This window comes from Cibotium barometz, chromosome 15, assembly GCF_041138505.1.
Source record: "Cibotium barometz isolate CiBa-2024 chromosome 15, ASM4113850v1, whole genome shotgun sequence".
Taxonomy (NCBI): domain Eukaryota; kingdom Viridiplantae; phylum Streptophyta; class Polypodiopsida; order Cyatheales; family Cibotiaceae; genus Cibotium; species Cibotium barometz.
The window spans coordinates 17998093-18013378 of NC_141060.1; positions in this window are offsets into that span (position 1 = coordinate 17998093).

Below are 15286 nucleotides of genomic sequence, written 5' to 3' on the forward strand. Positions count from 1 at the left end.
TAAGAAACTTATAGGCATGTTATCCAGGTCTCACCTTTTTAGTATTCAAAAAATGGGAATTGGAAAATTCCCAAACTCACGAATATAGTGTTCTTTTGAAATAAAAATAAATCTTTTATGCATCCTTCTATGCATAAATTCAATTTTAATGAGAATAACACTTTTGAAATAAAAATAAATTTTGTATGCATCTTTCTATGCATAAATTCAATTTTAATGGGAATAACACTTTTGAAATAAAAATAAATCTTTTATGCATCCTTCTATGCGCATAAATTCAATTTTAATGAGCATTAGGGGAAGGTTGAGGTCTATACGGACCCTTTAAGCTGCCATATTATGATTTTAATGACTTTTTGTTAAAATGTTAAGTTTCTTTGACTTTAGATACCTTCTTATTCTTCAAATGGCTAGAAGTTTAAATTTCAAAGTTTTCCACCAAAATTGAATTTAAAATTAAGTGGGCAAAACCATATCATGTGACATATCTATGGAAAGAGCTCAGCGAGGAGTAGATTTTGGATCTCTAATCTCTGACAAATTTTGAGCTCATAGTAGAAGTTATGGATGTCCGAAATTTCAAAAACTTTCCCCTCCACTTTTTGGGAATGAAAAGTACAAAAAGACATCTTCTAGAGAATATTTTAACCACCTTTAATCACCCAACATTTTTGTATACATGGCATCACATGATTGGCTCTTTTCCTTAATAACCTTTTAATCACATGGCATCTTAAAGGGCCCCTATAGACCTCAACCTTCCCCTAATGAATAACACTTTTGAAATAAAAATAAATCTTCGATGCGTCTTTCTATGCATAAATTTAATTTTGATGGGAATAACACTTTTGAAATAAAAATAAATCTTTTATGCATCCTTCTACGCATAAATTTAATTTTAATGAGTATAACACTTTTGAAATAAAAATAAATCTTTTATGCATCTTTCTACGCATAAATTCAATTTTAATGGGAATAACACTTTTGAAATAAAAATAAATCTTTTATGCATCCTTTTGTGCATAAATTCAATTTTAATGAGAATAACTCTTTTGAAAGAAAAAATAAATCTTTTATGCATCTTTCTATGCATAAACTCAATTTTAATGAGAATGACACTTTTGAAATAAAAATAAATATTTTAGAATGCACAAACGGAAGGAATTTATCTTTTAGAATAACCTAATGATAAACTTTAGTTCCACAAAATTTAAGAAAATTTTGCCATAACCTCTTTTGTATGGCTGACCATTTCTCAATTTTAACATTAAATTTATGACTTGAATTAATCCAATTTGAATTCTAATATCTCTAATCTACTCCATTTTATGAAAATCAAGAGAGTAAACAATGAAAAGAGTTTAATCAATCTTTTATTTAAACTTTCTAGGATTAAGAAGGGCTGAATTGAAAAGAAGAGAAGGGGGTGGCCTTTCCATCAAGGCATAGCATCAGATTTTAATTCAAACATTTACAAAGCATAAAATTTAAGAAAACCATAGATTTAAATTTCATAATAAGTAAGAATTAAGCTTACATGGAGCTTGTAAGATTTCCTTTGGCTTGAGGGATTGAGGGTTCTACTCTTATTTGCAGCAAGAGTGGCCACCAAGTTCACTTGGAGAGGATTAGGCCAAAAAACAATTGAATTATCAAGAAATTCAATGTTAAATGGCTCAGGATAGAAGTAGAGTAATAGTGCATAAACACCATTAATCTTTTACAAGGGAGAAGGCTTCTATTTATAGGAAAAAGTGAGCCTCTCACCAAGCAAATTGATTCTAGAATTTTCCAGATCAGCTTAGTCACTTTTTGACCATTTTTTTGTCAGTTTAGCTTACTTTTTGGATCTAGTTGAAACAGGAGAGAGGAGAGATGAAAATATCTCATTTTTGGTGAGTTTAAAACTCATTCACACATGTGAAATAGGTTCCTCCTTCATGAGGAGAATTCCCCACACTGAGGTGTCAAAAATGCATCATCTTCTTTAAATATCTCTTCTTTTTTAACTAATAAACCTTGTCCTTAATCAACTCTTCATCTTATGTGAGCATTTACTCATTTTTGGGAGATTTTCTTTTATTCTTCAATTCATCTCCTCCATACATTTGGATTAATCTTATTAGTCCATAGGAACCTTAAATCAAAATTTTTAGAAAATCTGGACCCTCAGGCTAAGGTCCTTTTTACCTATTTTCAATTAGTTCCAATTGCACATTGGAAAGTTATTTTTGAATTTCTATTTCAAGGGAAACCATTTTAGACACTAGGAGGATTTTTATATCCAAAAATATCTCAATTTTGAATTATCTCTCTCTAGATATTTTCTCTCTCTAGGTCAAAATAGGGTAAAACAGGATATTTCTTTTATTTCAGAGAGGGGAATAATTATAAGATAAGAAGGGGAGGTTTTTACACCTACACACCTCAAAAGCTGGAGGGAGGAATCTTACATGGGCTAGTGAGCAGTATCATATATTGGCTGATATTTTTAATAGGCCACTTGACATTTCGTTAATTTTGGAGCAACATGCAGATTTTCTATCAAAGGAGAGGTCTCATTTTGAAGCTTCTCTCAAGAATGGGAAAGTCCCTATTTGGGGAGAGCTTATGTACATTTAATGGATTGCTCTCCAAGTTCCAAGTACCTGAATCTTCTCCAAAAAAGGTATCTACAATTTCCTTCTGACCGCAAAGCGACATGCTTCGTGCGCCCCAGGCACTGTAGGCTGCTGGAGGAATCGATCGGATTCCTATGCTTCCTTCGCACTGTCTATACACTATTCTCCTCTCATTAGGGAAAGAGGTGTTCTACGAGGAGACTGTTGATGAGGATATGCCTGCAAATGAGACCAACCGGCCTAATGACGAAGACGTAGAAGTTGTTAATGAGGTCCAACTTGAACGGGAGGCAAAAGAAGCGAAGACCCTAGACCTGGTTCTTCTAAGGAGTCAAGATTTGAAGATACCAGATGATCTTCAGGAGTTCAATGTTGAAGATAGCCAGCTGATCCTGCATGTACTCCCAGAGTTTGAAATTGGTGGGAAGGTGTATCTTCTTTTGAGTGACATACAGAATACATTTAGGATATGTGAAGACTACGCTCTATCTACCATAGCCAGTTTTTATGATAGAGATGAGGGATTTGTTTCAAAGGACTCTAGTTAGACGAAGAGGCCCTCGAGTTAAATTTTGATGGCAAAGACTGTCTAAGGAAGTGTTTCAATAAGACAAGGCAGTATTGGGACGATGGATTAGTCCCGGACGATCAATCTTTCAAAAAGTTTCAGGAGGATCACGGTTTTGATAAGCTGGAGGACTCTACATGAGGCTGGGTGAACAAGAAGATGCCAGCAAAAGAGAGCTCAACAGATCTCTAGATCAACAATGCACTTGTAGCATATGAAAGCACTCAAGTACTGGAATCTCTCTCTCTCTCTCTCTCTCTCTCTCTCTCTCTCTCTCTCTCATATTTCTGTGGTATTCAAATTTCTTGCAGACCTTTATGGAGGAGCCAGATCAATTTTTACAGACGCACAATCGGAGCTACCGTGGTAGAGATACTGCATTATCTTACTACATGAAGAGATTATCAACTCTGCAAAGATTTTGATCTACCATAATTCTATGAGCCAACATGGTGTCTTGGCAAATTTCTTGTTCAAGACACTCTCTCGCTTTCTTGGCAGTACAATAATACCCAAAACATACGATAAGGTAATTCTTGTAGAGAAAGTAAGTGCAGTAGATATTTTTGGATACTACCATGGCTTAAGAGCTTCTAGGAGAGCTTACTTTCTTACATACACTGCTAATGTTTTATCCTTAGGTATAGAGAATCCTGAGGAGTTAGATGAGTATAGAAAACATTTTCTACTTAGATTCAAGCAACCAGCACACCGTGTTAGCAATAAATTACTCAAGGACAGAGAATCCTGAGATTGTATTCAATAATTTCTTGTATCATTACATTCTATTAATCCAGCGCTGATTTACATAAATCTTTTTTTCTCTCCATTTGTTTTGTGGTTGGATAGCACTTGAGTTTTTAAAAGCTTCAGATCTTTTCTGTTTTCTCTTTTCTATATCTCTAAGTGTCTGAAGCATCTTAGACGACTTTAAGGTTTCTTTCCTGTGTAGTTGTTGGAGTATTCTGTGTGGTGGTAGAACCATTGGAATACTTCATGCATGCTATTTGCTTTTCTCCTTCCTCCACCATGTTGTGTATGCCTGAAATATGCATTTCATGTGGTATAGTGTGACTTTTCCATTCCTTGAGTGTTCCAAGTACTAGGGTCTCCATATTTTTTGATTCAAAATGGCGTATGGTTGTAGAGAATCTGTTGTCACTTGCAAGATGCCACTGAACTTGGAAGTCTCCCTTGTCGACACTAATGATTATGTTTCCCTTCACCTGTTCGCTAATCAATTTAGGAATGGGTGTATGATGAAATACCCAAAACAATGTTTCATGATCTTCTTTCTTGACCTGTACTACAGATAAATAGATAATGTCAACTTTCTTCCTGAACAAGAGAAAAACAAGTCTGTAGATAAATGCAATATGATTTACCTCAAGTGATCCTAGCCACCATATATTTGTTTCAGATTGCACGCTGAAATATTACAGATTATCATCCTTCATGCATTTATTGAGTGCTCTATTCATTAGTGTTATTGTCACTCTTTCTACCTTTTTCACTTTGATAATCTCACATTCATCAAGCTTGATGACAAATTGAAGCACACCCCCTGTCTCCTCGTAAGTGATATCATAGAACTCTACCATTCTCTTTTGCAAAAGCTCCATATCTAGGAATATATTGTTGAATTGATTGTATTGAATGCTACCACTTTCTCCATTGAACTCCTCTTCAATGTGGTAGGGTTTACCGATGTATTGCAATACCTCTACATTCAGCTTCTCCCAAAAGATACGAAAATAACTACTTTATGACAAGCTGACAAAAATTATATTAGAATAAGGTTATATTAGGATTTGAATTTATGAAAAGCTTGCAGCTATTCATAAATGCAAGAGTAGAATAATCACATCTTAAAATTTAGTTGTTTTATATTTGTACATTTTTTCTAGAGAGAGAAAATAGGAATTCGTGAATTTCTTAGAAGGCCCTACAAATTATCTCCAAAATGTCCTAATGTAATATATCCATGAAGTACATCACTTAGGACTTCATCCTAACTTGCAACCACACGCTCTTGAAGAGAGAATCACCGTAAATACTCTGTCACACCATTATGTCCAAGTTGTATCTTTGGACACTATTGCTTCATATCTTGAGTGTATGAACCTTTGGTGTATCTATCATGACTCCTTGATGTAAGATAATGGCGGTAGATCTTGTTAACCCTAGAATTGGGTTAACATCTCCCCCTTCCTGATGGCGATCACATCCTCATGGTTGCGTTAAAGACCTTTGTTGTACTGCCTTGGAAGTGAACGGTCGATTTGGGAACATCTCTCTTTGACTTCCCCTATTCTGAGAGACGGAGGTCTTGCATTACTTTGGATTAAAACTTTGGGTTGGTTAGAGGGTCTGTCTCTGGGATTTCTCTGATTTTGGCGAAAAGAAACCTGATTACTCTTGAAGAAAGGAGCTGGAGTCTGGAATCTTGATCCCTGATTTTCCCGCCGTGAAAACCTTGTTCCAAAAGGAGTTGGGCAATCCATACTACGATGTCCAAATCCTTGACAGTTATAGCATTTCACTCCCTTGTTCAAGGGTGGAACATCTGAAGTTGAATTCCAAGGGATTGAGTTCCGGGAAAAGGACATTTCTTCTATTCTAGAACTTCCCATATCTTGGGCTTGTTGAACCTTATATCTCTTAGACGGTGGAAGGTTGGAATCACTTTCTAGAGCTAAAAACCTTTTGAAAGGTGATGGTGCTGGCTTCGGCGGGACCTTGACATCAAAGGCCTGGACAAAGAGCTCCCGAGTCCCCTAGCCAGATATTCATGCAAATTTAACGCCAGTCACACCACTTACACACCCAATATGAAATTGTCTTTTTCACAGATTCAACTATCTTTAAAACAATCATTTAATGAAACCATAGTATCACTGATCATAATCCTCCAAAGTATCCGGTTGAATCCTTATTTCCAATCATTCCTTCATCGGTGTATCTATGGCATCATTAGCAACCAGAACGCTCACCACCTGTTCACTCAGGGGCCTTTTCGATAGTTCCTAGCTCATAGTAACCGGCAATATATTCACATATCAAAAATGGAATCTCCATTAAAGATCAGCAAGATCAACCAACGGATCCATATAAAAGAGCCATGGACTCATCCGTTGAGGACCAGCAAGGTCAATTAACCAGATCCATGCCCGAATTCAGAAAACAACTCTTACTCCTTGTTCCAATATCTTCCCCAACGCACGTGTGGGTATCTTACTGTATGGTCAGCACCCTCTAGGATCCTTCGGAGGTGACCTAGTGCTTCACTCATAGGCCGCTCTCCGTCAGCTATTGTGCAACTTCATCAGTTAGGTCTCTATGACCTCATTCTCAAGACGGTCAAAATGCTTCCCCACCATTATTGACATAAAACACTCATTTAAAAAGAGGTCATAAATACAGTTTCTATAATGAACTCTCGTCTTTCACATTGTTCCACATCTGTCTACATTATTTAATCCATATCCAATTCATATGTATTCCTATTCTCATCCAATCAAATCATTTTTCATCTCATCACATCTTTTCGCATTTTACCCTCATCCACTCGCATCAACACATATTCACATCCCATCACACCTCATTCATTCACATCTATTTCAATTTACGTCACACCTCATCACATTCATTTCACATCTCATCTCATTCATTCTTATCCCAATTCACATCACATCACATCTCATCCATTCACATCCCATATCATTCATTTACATCCAATTCATATGACATCACATCTCATTCACTCACATCCGGATTCACATCACATTACATCTCATCCATTCACTCACATCGACATCACATCCTTTCACATACACATACACATCCACATCCATTCTTTCACATACACATCCACATCCATTCTTTCACATACACATCCATATCCATTCTTCCACATATACATCCTCATCCATTCTTCCACATACACATACACATCCACATCCATACATACACATCCACATCCATACATACACATCCACATTCATTCTTCCACATATACATCCACATTCATACTTCCACATATACATCCATATCCTATCTTCCACATACACATCCACATCCATTCTTCCACATACACATCCACATCCATACATACACATCCACATCCATTCTTCCACATACACATCCACATCCGTTCTTCCACATACACATCCACATCCATTCTTCCACATACACATCCACATCCATACATACACATCCACATCTATTCTCATTACATCACATCCTATCACATCCTATTTTCATCTTATCACATCCTATCACATCCCATACACATCTTATCACATCCCATACACATCTTATCGCATCCGATACACATCTTATCGCATCCTATTTTCATCTTATCTCATCCATTCACATGCTATTCCCATTTAATAGCTTTTTCCAGGTTGATCCTGATAATGGGACTTTTTTTAAATTTCTGCCAATTGCTTGGCCTAATTAAAGGTTCTTTTTCTCGACGACTAGTTCCATATTCATTCTCAATTTCTCAAATGAATTATATTCAATGTTCCTCATTTGGAATAGAAGAATTCATGGGATTTATAGAAATCAATTCTATCCATATTTCCACTTTTGATAAATAATCATAAATTGAATTATACTAAAATTTCCTCTTCTTCCCATTTAATTTCTTGGATCTCAAATACCATGGGAATCCCTCTTTTTTCATTTAATTAATTGCATTCCAACGTCATGGGTATTCCTCTTTTATCATCAATTATTTCTCATAAAGTAATTTCATCTAAAATAAAATACCCATAAATTTAATTTGCTAGGAATTTCTCTTTTCCCATCTAAATGATGGAATTCCAAATGTCATAGGAATTCCTCTTTTAACATTTAAATAAACTCATACACAAAATAAATTTATCTAAATTTTATCTTTGAATTTAATTAAAATACTCATTAATTCCAATATGCTAGGAATTTCTCTTTTCCAATCTCAATGATGGAATTCCATGTCATAGGAATTCCTCTTTTAACATTTAAATATTTCTCATAGATAAAATAAACTTATCTAAATTTTATCTTTGAATTTAATTAAAATACTCATTAATTCCAATATGCTAGGAATTTCTCTTTTCCCATCTCAATGATGGAATTCCAAATGTCATAGGAATTTCTCTTTTAATATTTAAATATTTCTCATAGATAAAATAAATTTATCTAAATTTCATCTTTGAATTTAATTAAAATACTCATTAATTCCAATATGCTAGGAACCTCTAGCTAATTTGTCATCGATAATTTTTCTAATTGGTCAAAAGAAGTTCTTTACTACCCTCTAGCAAGGGAACTACTATGAGTGCAAGAGCTCAATCAGCTTTCCATGAAGGCTGATGAATCACGAGCTAGCTTATCCCATGGACAAAGGCATTGGTAGCCTAACTACCACAAAGACTCGGGAAACTACATGCTTCAACAATGGGTGCTTTGAGCTCCGAGCTCTTCTGTGTGAGTAGAAGCTCAGAGAAGCCTTTGTTGGAGTAGAGATCAATGTAGCAACACACACATAGATACATCAAATAAGTAGAGATAGATAGAAGCACAACACTAAAAGTATATTGATGAGAATGAGTGAAGTACAAGTGAAATAACATGATAAGATCACTTACACACACTCATAAGAGTGTATGCATACGCTCAAGAAAAAAGACCTCCTAAAGAGAGAAAAAGTGCCCTGGCCCATTATTAGCATACATCTACACATCACTACCATATAAATGACTACAACCCCCCCTATAGTAATGATATGTGAACATGTTTAGGGATATGGATCAATCTCCAAATGGAAATAAGCCCCAAAAGCTTCAAACTTCTCTCATGAGAGAGTTTTTGTAAACATATCTGCCACATTATCGTGTGTAGAGACATAGTGTAGAGACATAAGCCAGGCTAATCTCTCTTGCAAAGCATCTCTCCCTACTGACATAATGCTAATGCACCTCAACGTGCTTTGTGCGAGCACGAAACATTGGATTCCTTGGCTAATGCACTCTGGCTCTTTCAGAGTGAAGTTGGAGATGTGGGACTCTTGTCCAACCCCAAGACTTGCCAAATGGCGTCTTAGCCATACACACTCATTGTATAATTTTCCATGTACTTAGCTTCACAGCTCGAAGTGGCCATTGTCGATGGTGGCTGCTTCTTGCCATGATGTACATAAACATTACAACAAAACCCCCTCTTAGCGAAATGGGGCCAGAATGACGGGTTTTTCCAAACGCGTCGATTAAACGATGACGAACATCGCCTAAGCGATGAAATTTAAATATGAAAAATGTAGTGTCGCAAAGCCCATTGCAATAACTAACACATAAGCATCACATAAGCGATGCCAAAATATGCATTGTGTAAACGATGCCCAAAGCCACGCTTGCAAACTGCAATGCGTTGCTTAAGCGAGATCACTAATATGGCAATCGCTTACACGACAATTTGGGAATTAAAAAGCAATCGCTTACACGACAATTTGGGAATTTAAAAAAAAAAAACCCAAATAGATGGCTACCGCAGGAGCCATCTGCATTCTTTGCATCGACGCCCTCTTTAAAGCAAACGCATGATCAACTATCGCAACAGGTGATGCTATAAAATGTTTGCTTTATATTAAGTTTTCGTGAGATGATGTATATGTCAGAGAAGACCTCAGTAGTAGCTTTGTCTTCATCTTCACATGCGATGTTGCGGCCGGGTGCAGTTGTGGTGTGTTGGTATTGCTTGCAGAAGCAAGACAAATTCGATGAAGAGAAGGACACCAAATATTTCACCCACTTTGTATAAGTGAAGGAACAACATGCCATAGACAATAGGTGCTGAGCATGAGTGTTGCTTGTCTAGGCAGCATCCGGAATGTCGCTGAATAGACTCGAGATCAAGGTCAAAGCCGTCACTGCATGACCGAAACAAAACATGAACCTACAAGGTTCAAGCGATGCAAAATGGCTAACCGGATGGGTTGGGGGGTGGGTTGAAGTTGGTGTCTGCTGTGGAGTGGAGTGAGGGTGATGTTGATGCCAAAACAAGGCTCGAAGAGTTGGCGTGGCAGCTATGAGTTGTGGCTGAATTTGTTGATTCGACTGCAACACAAGTAAAAGGAAAACCAAAAGAACCCAAAACCAAAGGATCGGGTTTAGAAAGCATCTCACCAGAGATGAGGAAAGATTCCCCTTGTCTCAAGTAGAAGGGAGAGCCGTGGTAGAAGCGCTGTGAAACCGAGGTTGTCATTGTAAAAGGCGACAAGCAAATGTTCTCCAATGCATGAGTATGGATATTTACTCATGGAGTAGCTGCTACATTAATTTAGCCAAAAGAATAGTAAGCAATAAGCTTAACAAATATATATAAGTGGCTATTGTGTGATGTGGCTTAATCCGTGATGGGGCTTAAATCGTGAAAGTGCAGGTCCTTAAGCCGTGAGATAGAACTCCTTGAATTGTAATTGTATGAGATGGAATTCTGTGAATTTGTAGATTTTGACCCTCCTTTTTTTTGCTTTTATGGGTCATCTATGTCATGATGTGCAAGCAACAACTTCTTATGCGCTCATTTCTAACTTCCAGAGGGATGACAAGAGCATCGTTATTCTATTATTGATATGCTCCTAAGTCTCCATATTGCTTCCAGAGGGATGACAAGAGCATCGTTATTCTATTATTGATATGCTCCTAAGTCTCCATATTGCTTCTTGAATTTGTGCTGAAATGATGTTGAGGTAGTAGGGAAGACTAGTGATTGTTTGCTTGAACTAGATAAGCTCTTGTGTTGGTGCTGAATGCACGAGAGTGGTTGAGTGATTTGCTTGTTGTTTCTTGGGCCTCTATTCTCGTCGCACTATAGGTGAAGTTGTTGCGGGTTGAAGTCGTCGGTGGTGAGGCTTTCTTCACATTGTTCAATTTTGGCAACCATATAATGGAATTACCATCATAGTATCCTTGTTGTTTGAAGTACATGCACAGGCACCCATCTTTGACAAACAGTGTAATTTGGTTGCCGATGTGCTTGGTGTTGAGGCTTTCTTCTTTGTGCAAGCTTAGGGAACTTTGTGATGCGTTTGGGGACCCAAGCTTTGGTATTTCTTTGGTAGTGCCCTTGTGCTTGTTGCAGCAGTGTTTTTGGTACCCACACTTGTTGCATTGGTGGAGTTCTTTGAGGAACTTGCATAGGCTTTTGTGGATAGTGTTGTGAAGTACTCTTCTTCTTCCTTGGCTTTCGAGTGCTTCATTGAGGAAGAGGTTTTGACTATCGAGGCACCCAAATTTGATTGGCACCTTCATAGTAGCCTTAAGCTACAAGTAGTTGCTTCTCCACCCACATTTTGATACTATTAAGATATCGTGATTGTGGGAGTCTTGGTGGAGTTTTCTTTAAGGTTGATGTGGAAGTTTTGGGGCCTTCCTTGACTTTGGTTGGTGATGAGGTTGTGGGTTTGAGACTCATGGGCATTGTTGTGATAATGAGGTTAGAGTCTCTTGTGGAGTGGTTGCCGAACGAGGCCTTTGAGCATTTGGTTGTCTCTTTGATGAGGTTTGTCGATGAAGATGCATAGGATCCAGGGCCTTTCCTTTGAGTTTCCTGTTAGAGATAGATGGTTGTGGGCTCTAGGAACTTCTTTAGGAATAGCTGTTGATTGTTGCAAGGTTTTGGAATTGAACTTCGTAGGTGAGGATGGGGTTGAAGGAGTTGATGCTTTATCAAAGTCAGTCGTTAGATGGTAGGTCCTTCTGTAGAGGGGCTTTTGTGTGGAAGAGGCTTGTATCCGTTTGCGTTCAACATCATAGAAATCCATTAAAGTTGGATCCTCTTCCTTGCAGTATGGTGTCAAATTTTTGTCGTTGACCATCATGATGACTCTATCGCTAATAGCAAAGCACAATGGTGCTTGGGTAGCACAACAGTCCATTTATGCCCCAAGATTAAATCTTCTTCCAACACATACTCAACCACAAAAAACTTGCAAGTGAGGGGGTTAGTTTCAATATACATTGTATGTTCAAATTACCCCAGACATGGCAGGTAATCCTTTCAAGATATGCCGTGAGTGTTGGTTGACCTAACAATTCCTATAGCTCGAGGGTCATGAGATTGTGTTCTCGTGTTTGGATAAATCTGTGCTTGAGCTGTGGTGATTTTATTTGCAATTTCCAATCCAACGAAAATCCTAGGGATCTTTTCAATAAGATATGTTGGAAGTTCCAGGTCATGCAAGGTTTCTTCCTCCCGTAATAGCAATTGTACATCGCTTGCTGCAGGAGTGTTCAAGGTGACTGTTTGCATGGATTCATCTAGTGAATACAACGATTCACTTATCCAAGTTCCACCAAAGACAACATCATACTCAAGGGATTCTAGGGTAACATGGAATGTAAATTCCATATCGCCACATCGATTGGTTGAGTGGTGTATCTAAAGGAACCTTCAACTTCAATGTTTTGTCCATTGGCTCCTCTTGCAAGACTATTGCTTATAGGGATGAGTTTAGGTTGTCCCAATGACACCCAAGTGTCTATTGTCATGATGTTATTACTAGCTCGAGGGCTAAAGTCAATATTAGGTAATTTGGAAAAAATCTCATATTTTGGGAATCAATTACTCCTTATAGTTTTGGACATATCTTAAACATACCACCTCTAAATTTTTCGGAGATCATAGATTTAGATTCTACTCTTCAATATTTTTCCAATGATATATCACTTGAGGGGGTTTTGACAAACTTTTGGACAAGTTCATCATGATCCCATTTTGCAAATGGGAATGGAATTTTTTCCAAATTATCTAATCTGGTGTTGCTAATCAATGCGCATTTGCACTGAACATCATTGCCTGTAGGGAAATCCAACCATACCATGATAGAATCTTCCAAAGGAACCATGGGTGTTTCGGTTATTGTTTTAGCTTCAGATCCTGTGTCTGTTTCATATTCCCATTCACTTTCATCCTCTGTTTGGGTCTCAGATTTTTTAAGAGTACCCAATGCATACACTGGCACACTTGGCCCTCTGACAATTCTTAATGAGGATTGTTTGGAAACTTGTAAATCCTCACAGTCCTATTTTATGTAGTTCGTTATATCCTTGTATAACTCAGGTTGAGCCATTAAAGGTACAAGTGTTGATGTGATGTTGGCTTTATCATGAGAGAAGAGCATTCCTCCGAATGAGGTTTTGAGAGATTATTTTAATCTTGTAAGGGAATTATCAAATTCCTCACGTGCTTTCTCAAGCCTATAGTTCGTACAGTCTGTTTCAAATGACTCTTCTATTATAGAGAGTATGTCTTCCTCTTCAAAGGGAAAGTGGTACTCCTCTAGGCTTTGTATCGTGGTTGCTATTTTAGGATTGGCATTATGAGGCTCAATCACAACCGGTGACCCTGTAAGACATTCAACCAAGCTAAGCATGCTCTCCTAAGCTTGCTCGTTGCATTTCGTATATGTCATGTGATCATTATTATCCATTTGGGGTGGTTGGGTGAGCTCTAGTTTCTTGATTAGTCTATGTGGTGCACTGAGTGAAGAGTAAGAACTTGTTTCATCCTCACTTAGTGATGTACTAGAACTTGTTTCATTCTCTAACTTTCTTAGGTTTGTCATTTTTTCTTTATGTTTACCCATACGACGAGATCGAATTTTCTTTTGGGTTTTTGTATCTTATGTCGCACGTATGGGTGTCGAGGTTTGTGTGGTGGTCTTTCAGGTGGATGCTTCTGCATCATGTATAGCTTTTGGCTCTTTTGTGTTTATGTCCCCTTTTGGGTTTATGTCCTCTGCAGGATCCTTTTCCCTGTCTTTTAATTCAACCTTGGTTTTGATAGTTTTTTACCCCTTGTCTTTCTTTGGTTTCAAAGGTTTTGTTTTCTCTTTTGGGTTCTGTTTTAAAGCATGTTCTTCTACCCATGTTGAGATATTACCTTTTATGTTCTTTTTGACTATTTGTCATGCCTTGGCTTGTAAATGTGTAAGCACATTCAATGGCACTATGGACAATTGCCCATTTTGTACATTTAAGATGTTAAGAGTTATATTTTGTGAGATAAGTTGCATTGACGCAACTCGTCTTGGGAAATCCTGGAACATGTGATCAATGCCACATCATTCACACATTGGCGGCGCAAGGTGGTGTCAATGACTATGAGCATGGAAGTATTCCAAACTATGCAGTCTGCCACCTTGTGAGGTCCACAACAATAGAAACACTGAAGTGTCTGATTAACTGCCTCCTAAGCAGTTTCTACCCTTTGGACTATTTCTGTTTCTATTTTGTGCATGGGAGATGGTGGTTTTGGGTCCATCGTGGATGAAATGGGACACTTTTTAGTATCATGGTCAAAGGTTTTACAATATATGTAGTATAGAAGAACAAGTGCCTTACAAGTGCCTTACACAATGAGGATTAGGATGGTCATAGTATCATGGTCAAAGGTTTTACAATATATGTAGTATAGAAGAACAAGTGCCTTACAAGTGCCTTACACAATGAGGATTGGGATGGTCATAGAGTGATTGCATTCAACACAAAGGCATTTCACTCCTCACTTTTAGAGGCATTAAGGATGTCTCGATTTGAAGGTTTTCATCCTCTCTTAGAGATGTTTATTGTAAGGTTTTAAGCAAGGTTGCATAAAATTCAGGGAATATTAATTACGACATCGATCTTTCTTTTGCCATTGCTTCACTTGGTTTAGATGAGGAACACCTCGTAGCATGATCATCTTCTAGCATGTTGTCATCTAAACATATTGCTTCTTTGCAACATTAATCGAATGTTTTCAGATTGGATACAATTATCAAGTTGTGTAAGCTATTATTCTTCAAGCCCATCATGAAACATCTCCTCAATTGAACATCATTTAATTTTTCCCATGACTCACAACGTGAGTCCAAGAGTTTTATCCGAAGGATAAAATCTCTAATGAATTCATTAGGTTGACTCTCAATTGAATAGAGTTTTGTTACTGCACTCCATCAATCACCTTGTCTGGAAAAGCCATGTATAAAGGTTGATTTCAAGGTTTTGAAGTTGGTCTTGATCGCCGGGCATCAATGTGATGAACCATCAACTAGCTTTTTCCTCTAAGC